The sequence below is a fragment of the Amblyomma americanum genome, chromosome 10 (genome assembly GCF_052857255.1).
Source record: "Amblyomma americanum isolate KBUSLIRL-KWMA chromosome 10, ASM5285725v1, whole genome shotgun sequence".
NCBI lineage: Eukaryota > Metazoa > Arthropoda > Arachnida > Ixodida > Ixodidae > Amblyomma > Amblyomma americanum.
The window spans coordinates 33,231,545-33,245,420 of NC_135506.1; the positions used below are offsets into that span (position 1 = coordinate 33,231,545).

The window sequence follows — 13,876 nt, forward strand, 5'->3', positions numbered from 1 at the left end:
GATATCAATGACTTTAATTAGTAAGTAAAGAAAATGTCTCATGTTCTAGAACTATATCAGTTGGAAACCAGAAAAGTAGTGCATGTCCCTAATATTAATAATCAAGTTGAGAACAAATATTTTAACAAATCTTTGTCATTCAAGCAACTTGTTTACAATTTTGCGCATATGCAATGGCCAGAAAAAAAAATCCCAGGGGCGCTGTCCTTCGTTCCGATGTATTGCGCGGCTGCAGCTGCCAACGGTGGAGTACGTATTGTAAGTAAAGGCACCGAAATTGTAGTCGCAACAGATAGCACATATAAAAAGCAGGAGTTCTGCAAAATATACATTAGAAATGCGCAGATACAATGGAATATCACAGATGCAAAGATACAGCTTGGGAAAGTGCAAAAAAGCGTTGCTGGAAATCAAGTTCATTGCATGTATACAAAATGCTTGGAAAGAAGATATTTAAATATACGTATATTTTCTAATAAATATGGATACCTAGGTTAAACAAGCCAAATAAACATGTGGTGCAATCACAGATAGTAACCTTTACGCATTGAAAGAGAGACTATCCCGCAAGAATAAAACTATGATCGCAGAAATCCTGATAGGTATTTGGGCCATGCTATGGTCGCGACAGCACCAATGAATAGAATAATAGGGGAAGAATGCAGAAATCAATAAGAACTTATGTATTTTCGCTGCCTACAAACTGCCAGCAATCATTCTGCACGAAAAATTAAAGAAGGGTATTGGTCTGGTTCAATAAAGAAGTAAAAGCAGGTAGCTAAAAAAAGGAAAGAAAAGGACAGACTAAAGCCACGCATCATGGAACAAGTTGCTCTACTCAACATCCGAGAGTGTTTGTTGGAAAACTCCGTGTGGGCCGGGCTTTCAATGAGCAAGGTCGGTCAGATTGGTTAATGATGTCCTCGTAATTTTTGTATTCGCACGATAACTTTGATCATGAATGCTAACTGTTACAATAACGGCAAACATTTCTGCGGTTTTGAATGCTGATGACTATCCATACGTTTTCCTAATATCGCGTTTATGGACTTGAAGCAACAGAGCTTTTTACTTGAGTTTTGCTCCTTCGCTGTGCAAATGACAAAGTTTATGAGGAATTTATATCCATAAAGTTTCGGAATTGAAATCCACGCGCTCCGTAGATTCCGCGGCTCCCGCAAGATGCCACGAGATGCCGCGACGAGCCTGCTCGTCATCGAAACGCCCTTGAAACTTTGTGCTTGGATGGGGCTACTTGCATTATGTGACTCCAGGTGCATGGGCGTTAATTTCCACGCAATCCAGACCGAGTTCGCAATGTTCGCGCCGAAATCTCTTTTTCGAGCGTGAAAAAGACATTGCAGACAAAATCTAGCATGATTTCCAGCGCCGGTGGTTGTTTTGGTCTGCGGTGCATAACAGTATGAAACAATTTCGAGGGGGGCTCAAGCCCCATAAGCCACCTTCCTGGCTACGCCCCTGTCCAAGGCCGATATGGACACACAAGGCATCATGGTGGCGCCACCTGGTATATGTGCGGAGGCGGGCTCGTACAGCTGCTTTTTATTATTTTGTGTGTACAAGCACTGTGACTGGAAAGAGCGGAGTTGAGGTCTTTGCTGTACGCCACCAGCGGAAGCTTCACCTGCTAAGCAAAGACGATATGCCAGCCATTGCGGCTACTACGCTGCTCTTGTGCCCACATTTAACAAAGTATGCTTGGTACCGGCGTAGTTGGAAAGAAAGTCAAATGATTTTTTTCTTTTCTGTCAAGCAATAATACTGGTACGAGGATAACCCACACAGACATATGTTCTTGTTGGTGATTAGACGTAGGAGACTTATTAAAGAGACGCCGAGGGAGAACTGAAATTAACCTTTATAGAGAGTAGTGAATGCTTAATACAAAAACACTACTCCTTCCACTACATGAAGCGAGGTCATTTTGGCTGATTTCTTATTTTCTGCGCATGACCCAGAGCCTGTACGCTTCGTTGCCGTCGCTCATGTCGGAGGCGCTTCGCTGGGCAAGCCTGGTGTCCCTGGCGTTTGGATGGACAGAGGCGGTCCACCGACCACTCCCACCACCGACCTCCACGCGGTCCATGACTGTTATGGACGGAGTGTTCACGGTAAGACCAACGGGCACGTCTTCTTGGCGACTTTGCGTGGCAGTGAGGAGCACCACTTTAAGTCACCTGCCTCGAGGCGGAGAGTGCAAGAACATTTGCTACACCTTTAGGGGGAAACCCTAACTTGGAGCAGGTCTCGGGCCATGCTTTTGCCTACTCTTGGTCCAATGTTTAGGGGAATTCCCCAAGGGAGAGTAGGTTTGCAGTAAGAGAGTAATTACTCATTTGTGGTACGTAGTGCAGTGTGATCCTGCTCGTTAGTAGGATGTTGTGTAGTGTAACGAGTAATTGTTAATGCAACTTCATTATCTTGCCACAACACCAGTCCATCTAGTGGCGCCATACCGCGGCCGAACTGTTTTAGCTGGGACTTGCCATGCCTTGCAGATTCGAGAGGCTAGAGGATTGTCATCTTCCTCGCTCGTGCACCCTGCTGTCTTTCTCCCCCAGCACGTCCAGTTATACCTGGTCTGGGTGCTTCGACCGTTTATCGGTGACAATATCATACTTTTTCATGAGGAGCGATGTAGTGTCTTGTGATGTATGGACGATATATGAGCTTTCCAGGAGCACCTTTAACATGCAGCCACCACTGACTGAGTGCGATGCTTAAACTGATGAATGAGAAACATTCTCAAGTGCTCTGCGGAGAAGGATAATTTATACTACAAATATTTAGTATGACGCACGGCTGTTCTTGGATTTATTTCTCGACCCACCCTCCTCATTTAGTAGGCACTGTGAGAAGGATATATATTATTTATGCACCTCCTTCGTTTCTCTCTGTGGACGTCATTTAAAAATAGAGGGAATTGAACGGCAGGTAGACGAGGCTTTCCTGAACATAGATCGCCGGTCGCCCTTCATGAAAGAATGGTAGGAGGAAGTCCCGCGCGAACTATAGGGAGTATTCTCCGACGTCGCAACGGCCGCCATTTTGTTGTCTGCGGAGTACTGCGACAGCCCGGGCGCGTATGCGGTACATGACGGGTAAGGGAACTAGAAGCCATTAATTGTCTCGAATTTCAGGTAATGCTGCAAATATTTTGTAGGGGCCTATGGAGCCAACTTTATGTGAATTCGTTTGCAAGGCTGCGTAATGTATTAATTTGGAGGGGCGTCCCATTTTTCTTCAAGGGCCGGGCAAAATGTGACATTATTAACATTATTAAAACATTTACAGAACGTGATGCCCGGACTGTGAGAAATATTTCCGTAATGCTGTGTACATTTTATTGAGAGGTGCACTTTTTTTTCGAGGTTTTTGTCGAGTGCGGCCCTTACACGAAATGTACATTTTCCAGCTAAATTTTCTAACTATATCGTGCTGAAGCTTCTTTTTCGTACCATATAGTTTCACGCTATATCTAGTGCTTAGTTGCGGGTACCTTAAAGGCTGTTTAACGCTATCGCTCTCGTCTCTGCTCGTGTCCGGCTCCTCACGATCCTCGTAAATGAAGTTAATGGTTTTGTTTTTAGAGTTCTATGGGATTTAACGTCCCAAAGCAACTTAAACTATAGGGCGTTTATTACGTTAGGCTATGAGTGCGTTTATTATTACCGTTCAGGCAGTAATAAACACGTTGTGTGAGGGTTGCATGGTGTGGACCTAGCGTATCGGAGTGCCTTACGTTGGTGTTTTGTGGATTAATCAACAGTTATGTTCTCTCAGTGTACAGTGTTTATTTTAGAGAAGCTAAGTTCTTTGCATATGAATTGAAGACGCTCCGTGCGCTCAACGACAGCCTCATACATATTAAACAGAAAAGTATAGACGTCCTGGATATCGTTCTACGACGCTCAGATGTCTAGCTTATGTGCTTTAAACTTACGTCCCACACCGCTTAAATCATCTTGTGTCCCACGTCTTGCAACCCTCTGGATGTAACGTTTGACACCAAACATGTGGCAAATGAAACTCGCGGCCGAGTGCTCTAACCGCATGTTCTCTGTGTGTCTGCCTGTCTGTTGGCCAGCTCTTCAACGCGGGATCCTCGGTGACCACCCTCCGGCAGGGTATATTCATGCTGTACGAAAAGAAGAAACTCAGCGACCTCTGCCCGGGCATACTCAGGACAGTCTCTGCCTGTTTCGTCAGCTCTCTGGTTCTTGTGAGTCGATTTCTTGCCTTTCCCTGCTCTTATGGACGAATGTCAAAGAACCCACTGTCACTGCGGGTAAGCTGAGTAGAACAGAAGCACCAAATTCCTGAGTATGCTCTGCACAAGCTTATGAAAACGGTAGGAAAGTTTTATATTCCTGACAGGCAGGAAATTTAAGAGCATTTACGAGGAGTGCGCTTCGGCTTCTCAAGAGACATTTTAGTCTACGCGGTGCTAAACGCGAAAGCAGAATGTCACTTGTAGGGAGAAAAATGGCGACAGACAACGAGCGAGATTACGGAGCGAGAGCTCGACTGCGTCATGTTTCGTCAAGGTCATCGGGTGTTGCAGTTTGACCTACAGCAGGAGGAGCCCCGGAGGTGTGGCTGTGACGTCAGACCACGTGACTCGCCGCAGCCGCCGCTCCACTGCTTCGATCGCGGTGCGCCGACCCCTGTTTTGCAAGATGTGGCGCACGTGACTGTGCACGTGACTCGGCATTCGCTTAAACGAGGCGACGCCGCTCTCCAAAGCTGTTTCGCCATGGATGAGAGCGCGGCAGACAAGTGTGCCTGAAACGCCTGCGAGGCGTTTCAAGCGTCTAACAAAGCGTAGCCAAGTGTAATAGAGCTTTCGCACTGTTATCTAGATTTAGAAGAGTTGTACCACCGCCATTTTTTTTGAGAAAGTAGACGAAAATGCAAAAATTCGTAAAATTCCTTTTTGGAAGCGATAGCACAAGTAAAATCGAACTTGAACAATCATTTAACTAAAAATAAAAGGTTTAATGCGATGTAATTAGGAAGGCTACGAAGGCGCGTGCGTGTAGCGTACACCTGCCAACCGTGGCAGCTGCCAGGTGGTCTTTAGGAAGATTTATCTTTCTATCCACCTGACAACTGTCCCCCTCTTAACTTGTAGGGTAGAGGAGGGAAACGCAAGATTAAAAATTATTACGGAAAAATGAAATGAATTCAGCTAAAGTAAATACAAGAAACAATTACGAGCCGAAATGGAATAAGAATAGAACATAACTGAAAGAGAGTCGGATTTGCAATGCCTATAGACTGTTCTCCAGGGTTTGTCTGTACGGAGTCTATAGACTATATACACAGAAGTCTGAGTCGGATTTGCATTGCCTACAGACTGTTCTTCAGGGTTTGTCTGTACGGAGTCTATATACTATATACACAGAAGTCTATGGACAGTCTATAGATTGTCTAGAGAAATATTTGTTAAACAGTCATCCTCATCGCCGCTGCTCAGTTTTTCGGAAAAAGAACATCGTGTAAGTGTAATGTTCGCAACTGCGCCTCCCTGAAACGGGTATACGTCGTACTACGCCTTGCGCGCATAGGTGACGCTCAGCTGCATGGCTGCCTGGCGGAACAGGCGTTCCCAGCCCTGTTCGGCCTATATTTGGTGCGTGCTGGGAATGCTGTCTACGGCCGCCATCATCGACGCCGTCGCCGGAGCGCAGCATCTGTGGGACCCGGAGGTTAGTACGCCCCCATACGTATGGGGCTATAATTACACTCCGCCTCGGCCTCGTGCAGAGAGCTCGGGCGGTGCACTTCCCTGCAAGCAAATCAGGACATTGTCGCAGCCGCTAGGTTCCAAGGGCAACACTTGCGCGGAAGTAGTGCCAGATAGACCCACGTACGTAGTAAACACGAGCACCTTTCCCGAAAGTCAGGGGCTGCTGTCTAATTTCATTGTTTTTTGTTAGCGGGTATGCACTGCTCGAGCGCTTTACACAAGGGTGACGCGGAGTGTACCTACGTACATCCCCTATACGTCACAGCGTACTCTAGCTGAAGCAGTCCATCCAGCGCATCCTTGTTTGCTGTGTATCACAAGGTGCGTTCCCATACATATGCTACATTTTGTCCAACTCTACGGCCAATCTTGGTGGCGAGATTCAATCAGTTAAGTGTTGAGCATAAGACGTCTATTAACGTTTTATGTCAATCAATCAATCAATCAATCAATCAATCAATCAATCAATCAATCAATCAATCAATCAATCAATCAATCAATCAATCAATCAATCACTCACTCAATCAGTCAATCAATTAATTAATCAATCAACCATACTGAGGGCAGTGAATAAAACTGAAATCTATATACAGAGTAAAATTGTTGCATTAAAGCATGGTAAAATTAACGCATTCTATCCGATCAGTTAAATGTATAATAGCAAACTTTTTGTTCGAAAATTTTGTTTGTTGCCACTGCAACGCAGGGGCGTTATTAATTGAAGCCCGTTATTCCAGCTGTTCTTGAGCCAAGGGCACGTCATTCAAGCAAATTTCAAGACTCTATCACTCCATTTGATTCTCACTCGGGCGTGATTAAGGTTTTTTTTTCTATTCCTGAAAATTCGCAAATTTCTACGGTTCGGAAACTATACCTTAACGCAACGGTGCAGCTCGTCTCAGGACCAATTCTTGAGATGGTGCAGAGGGCTTCAGTGGCACAGGGAAGTTCAATAGTTTCCTGTTTTCGATGGAGGCGAAATTCTACAGGCCCGCGTATTGTGCGATGTCAGTGCACGTTAAAGAACCCCAGGTGGTCGAAATTCTCGGAGCCCTTCACTAGGGCGTCTCTCATAGCCTGAGTCGCTTTGGGACGTTGAACCCCTATAAACCATAAACAATAGTTTCCTGTTCTTAACTTTCTCACCCCCCTCGATCGACTCTTGCGCGCCAGTCAGACTGACGTCGGTGAACTGTGTCGTGCAGAGGATGGTCCTGTCCGACTACAACTATCAGCGCAGCGTGGTACTCGTGAACGTGATCGCCGTGTTCTTCCTGCTCGGCTCGTTCCTGATCACCGGCCTACGAGACCGCATCGTCTTCAAAAGGGACGGCAGCAAGGTAAGCGCACGCGTGTATCCGTGATACGCAATTCTCAAAGCTCGAAATAACCCATATTCACCCCGGATAAAGTATCGTAAACAACGAAAGGCCTGGGAAACAGGTGGCAGCACACGAAAGTGCGCGTTTAAGCCTGACATGCTTGTATGCACCGCGCGGCCTACTTAACACTGACGAGGCCCTTGACATGTTCGCTCTTACCTGTGAAAGTACTCGAAATTGGTTTTCCTTTATTGCAGATATGTGGCTTCTACTCGGCTGTGGGGAAAAGAAAAAGAACCGCGTACGGGCAGAAATGTGCAAAAATGCTTAAAAGGTCACTTGGCTGCATTACACACGTCGAAAGGTGGTACAGAGTGAACGGAAGATAAGGAGGTTTTCTCATGGATTCAGGAAATAAAAAAGAACAGTGCATGTCTGCAGGTAGCCACTTCCCAAGTATATTTCTTGTGGTGCGCTATAGATTGGCGAAAGATCCCGTGCAGAATCTCTCCCGTGTTCTTTAAAACATCTCCTCCCCTGCTCCCATGCAGGATCTTTGCTTCCGTAGTTAAAATTTCGGACATCCACGATGCACCTGCGCGAATGTCCGGACCCCGTAGAGTATCTGTTACGGGTCCAATTGAACTTATTTTTGGAAATGTGGCGGAGAGTTTGAAGGATGATTCACTCCCGCCACCGGTTGGCCCGGTATTGCACTACCTCCGGGATCGGCCTTGTCTTTAGCGCGTCTTTACTATCCTGTCTTTCTATCCCATCTTTCAACTCTCCTACTATCTGCACGTGGTAGCGATTGTGGCTCGGCTTGAGCCAGAGGGCAGGCCTGTGCACTTTCCTTTTCTTTCTTCCTCGCAACAACAGACACGATGCACCTCATTAGCAGCAGCAGCGTCAGCGTAACTACACCCACTGTAGGACAAAGGCCTCTCCCCGAACCTTCCTATTATCACTATCCTGTGGTAACTGCGGTCCGTTTATCGCATTGTATACACTACGCAGTACGACTATAGAGAAAGGGGGGGGGGGGGGGGGGTGCGAGGGCACACTTTGCACGTTGAAGTGGGCGTAGTATCGAAAAGAAGCTTCGCAGCAGCTCGGCGTTGTGTTGCCTCCATTCAGGATGCACACTGTCTGCTCAAGTGCTGACAAAGACAATCATGCCGCAAACAGAGCAACACTTCCTTTTTAATTCACGGAGTCTAAAGCACGCTGATACCTCGGAGGATATGCGGGAAAAGAATCGGGAGCAATAACTGGTGCCATCTAAATCCAACACACAACGCAAACTTGTGTGTTATGTGTAACGGTGCTGGAACTCCGCGATGACGAATTTGTTACTTCTGAGATTCAAATACGCCTTCTTTGTTTCTTTTCCATTTTAAGGAACGGCTCCATGACGACACATCGTCGCCATTAGGAGTGTTTTGCTGCTGGCCTTTGCGCACGTGAGTAGAATTTGGTCGAACCGTATATTGCTATTATGCAGGCGGTGGCCAGAATAATCACAGCGCGTGCTGTAACGTGAATATTTAGCTGTGTCCCATTAAAGGAACTGAATAAAAAATTGGAAAATTGGTTTTGGGGGAAAGGAAATGGCGCAGTATCTGTCTCACATATCGGCGGATGCCTGAACCGCACAGTAAGGGAAGGGATAAAGGAGGGAGTGAAAGAAAGTGGTGCCGTAGTGGAGTAATAATAATAATAATTGGTTCTTGGGGAAAGGAAATGGCGCAGTATCTGTCTCATATATCGCTGGACACTTGAACCACGTCATAAGAGAAGGAAGGGATAAAGGAGGGAGTGAAAAAAGAAAGGAAGAAAGAGGTGCCGTAGTGGAGGGCTCCGGAATAATTTAGACCACCTGGAGATCTCTAACGTGCACTGACAGTGCACAGCACACGGGCGCCTTAGCGTTTTGCCTCGATAAAAACGCAGCCGCCACGGTCGGGTCCGAACTCGGGAACTCCGGATAAGTAGCCGAGCGAGCTGACCACTGATTGCCTGTCATCAAATAATTTGTTATGCTTTCTGAAGCCGACGTAACCACCGTTAGTCTATTCAGTAAGGGAACCGGGGCTGAGTAGCCGTGCGCCCGGAACTGAATAGACGAACGGCGGTTACGTTGGCTTCAGATAGCAAAACAAATGACTCGATGGCAGGAAATAAAGGATTAAAAATGGTGGCGGTTCAGCATTGCTAAGCGCGGAATATTGTGGGAAAGGAGCTTTTAGATAGAAAGCTCCCGTTCTTCAAGCTCATGTCCATAGGCAAAGCGACTTTGGGCTGCGTTTTTATGGAGGAAAAACGCTTAGGCGCCCGTGTGCTGTGCGATGTCAGTGCACGTTAAAGATCCCCAGGTGGTCGAAATTATTCCGGAGCCCTCCACTACGGCACCTCTTCTTCCTTTCATCTTTCACTCCCTCCTTTACCCTTTCCTTACGGCGCGGTTCAGGTGTCCAACGATATATGAGACAGATACTGCGCCATTTCCTTTCCCCCAAAACCAATTATTATTATTATTATTATTAATTTGTGGAAGACCGCCAGTTGGCTACCGGAGTACACGAAGGCGTCTCACGTCGGCTCCGGAGTTTTATACTGTTCTTTGCGGTTTTTCGACTGTTCATGGACTGAAAGTGCTGCAAACGGTTCGTGAAGTGTTGTACACCATTTACATCTACTTTTCGGGACTTTCGAGTCCGAATTTTGTGCTTGAGACGGAGCGGCAGACGCTTCGCTGGGCCTCGCAGTAGGCCCAGCTAGAACCTGCCGCGCCTAGGCTAGGCCTAGCCTCAAAGTGCTCACATGGCATCACCAAAAGTCGATCCTGCCTGCAGCAGCAGCGTATATCAAGTCGGCGGAGACGCAATCTCGCCTGAAGAATTCGCTACGGATGCTAGATGAACCATTGCCCTCACAGCCCGTAAACTGCGCACCCAGCCCCGCTCCACGAGCCCGCCACCTCGAGCTCGCCCCTCAGGCCACCGGACGGACCCGCCACACCTGCCCAGCCCAAGCAAGGCAAGTCTCCTCCACCAACTGTAAAACGTCAGTCTCCGCTGCCCAAGCTACCCGCCTCAGACCTGAAAATCATCTACTGCCCGAGTTGGGGCCTAGATCTCCGCAAACACAATGGGGGCTACATCCTATCCCTCGTATGCCCCGCCCTGAAACTCCCCATAGAGGCAGTGTGTCAGCAGGACGCCATACGTATAAATCCTCGAAACAACTCCTTCACCATCAGTAAGCCATCAGAGAACAGAGCGGAATGCTACGTTAAGCAAGTCGCTTCAAATCTCCAACGTGACCTACCCATTGAAGGCCTACATCGCCCAACCAGACAACACCATCCGAGGTGCTCTCTACAACGCAATCTGTGACCAGCCGCCTGAAGAGATAGTTAAGGAACTTCAGACTTTCAACAAAAGTAGTTGGTTACGGACGCCAGACAGTTGGGCAAGACAAAGTCCATGCTCGTCACTTTCGTCAACATAAAGTCGGTTCCTAAGCAGCTATGTTTTTACGGAGCTGTATCTGACTGCTATCTCTTCCTGGCGAAAGCTGAGGCATGCTTCAACTGCCGGAAAGCCGTTCACAGAAGCGACGTCTGTGTCAAACAGCAAGCAAAATCTCTGCAAGCGCTGTAAAGAGACTCATTCACCAGTAGAGCCACTCACGTGCGCAGCCAAATGCATCATCTGCGATGGATCCCACTTCACGGGCTCCAAGGAGTGCGAGCTGCGTTTCAACCAACCGGTCAACAAAAGGCCGACACTCAAAGAAGATACGACAAAGAACGCAACCCTCCTGGAATCCCGCCGCAGGCAGTGATCAAGCTCGAGAAGCCGCGCCAACTCCCGTCACCGGTCCCGGCCCGAGTCCTTCCCACCCCTGACCAGACAGCCCACGTCTGAGAAACAAGGAAAGACCGGACAGTCCACATCTGAAAAACAGGTGAGCTGGGGTCCGCGATCTCCTTCCCTTGTCCGTGAGAATAATCAACTTAATGCACAGCTCGAATAGCAGAGCACGCAAATCCAACACCAGAGTAAACAAATCGATAGCCTTAGTAATCAAATTCAATTGCTACTACAAAGAATCCCACCAACAGAGAAAATCGAAATCCATCAAGATATCCCCCTTTTCACCCCGGTAGCTAGCACACCGAACTCACCCACCGAAAGCACACCTGCCAAGCGCAGAGCAAACGAAAACACTACCACTGAGGACGGCACAACGTTAGAACCCTGATAAACGCGATCGCTATTCTTGAACAGGAAATGGAAAAGAAATTCGAAGCCAGGTGGTCGAAATTATTCCGGAGCCCTCCACTACGGCACCTATTTCTCTCTTTCTCCTTTCACTCCCTCCTTTATCCCTTCCCTTACGGTGCGGTTCAGGTGTCCAACGATATATGAGACAGATACTGCGCCATTTCCTTTCCACCAAAAACCAATTATTAATTATTAAGCCATGACCAAAGACATGAGCACATGGACCAGAAATCTCAACAACAGAATGACGACGCTCGAGCAGAGATCTAGCGCCCACGACGCCATCGCTGCTCAGGTGCAGAGCAAAATAGACCAAGTGTTTCTCTCCACATAAACCAAATTCAAACCAGTGAATGATGGCAGCAAACCACATGGAACTTAGAGTGTGGCAGTCGAATTGCAGAGGATATCGCTCCAAGCGAAGCAATCTGCAAGTCCACATTCAATCTATCTCCGACACAGAAGTCCCCACAGTCATCGCACTACAGGAAACTCAAGCTCCTGTCAGATTAAACAACTACACTCCCCACAAGCCAATGAACAAACCCACTCAAAGGGTAGCAACACCAGTTCACAGAGCATGCACCGCTACAGATCACCCCATAGAGGTTGAAGACATAGATTGTCAACTAATAGAGCTCCTTCCCAAAACCAGAAATAGCACTAGCCTATACATTCTCAACACATACAGCAGCCCGAAAGGCAAAGCAGCCCTCATTCTCGCAGCCATACGCAAAGCGCTCCATATCAGCTCTAAACACCCGCTTATAGTGCTTGGTGACTTTAATGCCAGACACGTCATCTGGGGGTACAAATAAACTGCAGGAAAGGAGCACAGCTCTGGACACTAATTCAGAACGAGGGACTCACCCTCGTCAATAATCCGCAACAACATGCGCGCATCGGTAACAGCGTGCAACACAACACCACTCCCGAACTCACACTCACAAAGAATATCACACAATGTCAGTGGTCGCACACGATGACCTCCCTAGGCAGCGACCACTACACAATTGAAACCTCACTCTCGCTAAACACAATCACGCCCTTCATGAAAAAGAAGCTGCAGATCACAGACTGGGACAAGTTTCGGAACCTCCGGAACGACGCCCCCACCCAAATCAAACACCTTGCGAGGTGGGTGGCAGAACTCACAAAGGACGTCGCTACAGCCACATCTGAGATCCCAAGCAATCGGGAATCGGACGCGGTCGACAGCAGACTATTCACATGTGGGAGGCTCACTCCGGCCTGCAGAAACGATAACTTCGTAACAAACACAACAGATCACTCAAGTTAAGGATATCAGCCTTGATCAAGGAAATAGAGGCACAACTAACCCGTCAGCAATGGGGTCAGCTCTGCGACCTCATGGAGGGCAAGCTGGGCCTAAGAGACACATGGAAATTTCTACGCTGCCTCTTAGAACCTCACAAGACGAAAAGCACGCAACGGCGTAATGTAACGCGCCTCATTCACGGAATTGGTATGGATGATGATGTGCGTAGGATGGATGGGCGTAGAAAACCCCGAGTTCGACGCGGACATAACAACTTGGGAGGTTAGAGCAGCAGTGTTCACATTCGCACCACGTCGGCGCCAGGAGCAGACAGGATCACAAACAAAACAATAAGAAATTTGGACGAGAACTCCGTCCAAGCCCTAATAGAACTTTTCAACAAGCACTGGCAGGAAGGTACTCTTCCCTCCGAGTGGACACACGCGAGGGTCACTTTCATCCCCAAGCCCGGAAAACCGCTGGACCTGTTAAATCTTAGGCTAATCTCCCTCACCTCATGCTTGGAAAAGCTATCTGAGCGCATAATCTTAAACAGACTGCAAAATTACATGCAAACAAAAGAGCTCTTTCCCAACCCAATGCTGGGATTCCGAAGCCATCTATCAACACAAGACGTTATGCTCCAAATCTCAGAAGAAATCCTACATCCCAGACATTGCAAACGCACACGAGCACCGCTAGCCTTAGACCTCACTAAGGCGTTTGACAATGCCCAACACACAGCCATACTGGACGCCTTATTCAATCTAGGAGTCGGGACTCGGAACGCATACATACATAACAGCTTTCCTACGAGACCACACAGAGAAAATCAAACTAGGCCCTATAGAGTCCCCCTCCTTTCCTCTGGGCCGCATGGGGACACCCCAGAGGTCAGTCTTATCTCCCCTACTTTTCAACATCACTCTCATTCCCATGGCTCGCAAACTAGAGCGCATCCCAAACCTCTCCCACTTCTATGCAGACGATATTGCCTTATGGACCACCATGGGCAATGTCGGGACCATGGAAGAAACCCTTTAAGAGGTGCGGACGCGGTAGTGGAGTGTGCAGCCTATATAGGCCTCGCGTGCCGCTCTGCTAAGTCTGGACTCTTGCTACTCCACCCGATCCCGAACCGCAACAGAAAGGAAAACCCCTCCATACGCGTCGAGGTCAATGGTCTACCAGTGCCAGAGGTTGAAAAGAT

At 47.8% G+C, this 13,876-nt stretch overlaps 1 pseudogene across 1 annotated transcript in view; it reads left to right on the forward strand.

Annotated features, from left to right (window-relative positions):
• LOC144106259 (ATP-binding cassette sub-family C member 3-like) overlaps positions 1-13,876 on the forward strand; it is a 72,972-nt pseudogene that overhangs the window by 14,874 nt on the left and 44,222 nt on the right. The window contains exons 2-6 of the transcript XR_013308946.1: positions 1,980-2,132; positions 4,109-4,243; positions 5,592-5,732; positions 6,979-7,113; positions 8,497-8,558. The product of XR_013308946.1 is annotated as an ATP-binding cassette sub-family C member 3-like (transcript). The remainder of the gene's footprint in view (positions 1-1,979; positions 2,133-4,108; positions 4,244-5,591; positions 5,733-6,978; positions 7,114-8,496; positions 8,559-13,876) is intronic.